Here is a 2,131-nt window from a genome sequence, read left to right as displayed (position 1 = left end):
TATGCTGTCCCTAGAAATTTTAGAAGAATCAATGTGTTTAAATTATGGTGTCAGAGAAGAATAATGAAAGACCATGAAATGCCAAAACAAACAAATCTGTATGGAAAAAGTATATCCAGAACACTCCTTAGAAGGGAGGATGGTGATGCTTTGTCATACTTCAGATATGCTATCAGGAGGGATCAGTCCCTGGAGAAGGACATCATGCTTGGTAAAGTAGAGAGGATCAGAAAAAAAGAGGAAGACCTCCCAAAGAGATGCACTGACACAGTGGTAACAACAACGGACTCAAACATAAAAATTGTGTGGATGGCACAGGACTGGGCAGTGTTTCATTCTGTTGGACATAATGTCTCTATTAGTCTAACAGTAAAACAGCTAACAGTAAAAACAACAATTATTTAAGGTCAGGGGCTATTTTATAATTCAATAGATCATGAAATGTGTTCATCAAATAACAAAATTTTAATTTCATCAAATTTCAGAAGCTTATTAAAAAATTTCAGACCAAAATTCCATAGCTTATCTACAATGTTGTTCTTCGGGTTAGATGCCTTTGAATTTGCTCTGACTCATAGCCACACTATGCACAACAAAATGAAACACTGCCCAGTCCTGTGGCAGCCTCACAATGGTGCTTTTTAAGCCCACTGTTGCAGTCACTTGTTAAACTCATTGCATCAGTCCATCTTGTTGGGGGTCTTCCTCATTTTTGCTGACCCTCTACTTTACTAGACATGATGTCTTTTTCTAGGGTCTGGCCCCGCCTGGTATATCTACAATATCTTCTATTTAATGGCTCTTTTAGAACCCAATAAAAATAGAGATTAAATCTAAAATAACTAAATTAATGCCTGGGAAGTAGAGTGAGCCTGGTATGTCGGCAGCATTTAGAAATTACATTAAGTAAATATAATAGAACTGCCAGTATCTATCAACATTAGAAAAACAAGAAATTGTGTGGGTTTGTTGAAAATTTATGTTAAATAAAGAGAAACTCTTACAAGTAATATAATTTTATAATATATAATTTATTATGTTACTTTTAAGATTATATAATTATAAAACTATACAATGAAAAGTAAAGCATATCCTTTTGAGTACATCTTTATAATTATGAATATTTTTTATTTTGAGTGGAAAATTGATGTTCTGCCATAAAACAATAATACAACTTAATCCAGTGATCTCAAATTTTTCCTAGGGATTGATTTTAGCAGAGTCAGTTAAGAATCTTTAAAGAAAACAACCCTCCTCCACACTCATTTCATTCATACATGTTTTTAAAGCCTCAGATTAATTAAGAATGGGCTGTGACCCAGGAATCAGTATTAAAAATAAAGCAAAACAAAATCTCCCCAGATGACTCCAAGGTATTGAAGATATTTGGCATGTACTGACCTAATTGACCTCCAGGGCCTCTTTCATTTTTCAAAAACATAATGAATTCATATATATTTTCTACTTCACTTTTCTAGTTATAACAATTTCTCTATGGCTAGACCAAAGAGAATTTATGGTAGATAATGTGTAGGTGGAATTCTCAGTTTGTCTTTGAACAATGTGAAGAGTTAGGCATTTCTCCAGGTTCAAACTGAAGGTCCAGGCTAGGGTTTCTTTTGGTTCTTATGAAATACATGATATTTAGAAATAAATAGGTCTACTTGTTGAGTGTACGCAGATACTTAAGTAATCTAATATATGAAGGCACTTCAAAAAGTTCATGGAAAATGCAATGAAAAGATAATGGAATTTTTCCATGAACTCTTTGAAGCCCCCTCAGATATTGTAAGGCATTTTTTTTTTTTTTTAATAATAAGCTGCACTTTCCCTAAATCTTTCTTTAAAAGCAAAATAAATTCACTTAATTTTTTAATGAGTCTTCTTTTGGAATCTGCTGGATCTCAAATAAGGTACCTAGTTTTTATGATTTATACCTTTTCTTGAAAATGGTTTTCATAGGTTAGCAAAATTTTCTTTATATTCACTCTCTCATATAGCTCTTATTTATTAAGCACTTTTTATTTCCCAGTAGCTACTTATTTAATTTGTATATGTCATTGAATTTAAGCCTTCCAACAATTGTTATTCTTAAGTGCCTTTGAGTGGGTTAGACACAGAACAATCCTAT

The sequence above is a fragment of the Chrysochloris asiatica genome, unplaced genomic scaffold, assembly GCF_000296735.1.
Source record: "Chrysochloris asiatica unplaced genomic scaffold, ChrAsi1.0 scaffold00138, whole genome shotgun sequence".
In the NCBI taxonomy this organism is placed as follows: domain Eukaryota; kingdom Metazoa; phylum Chordata; class Mammalia; order Afrosoricida; family Chrysochloridae; genus Chrysochloris; species Chrysochloris asiatica.
This window is presented reverse-complemented; position numbering follows the sequence as displayed.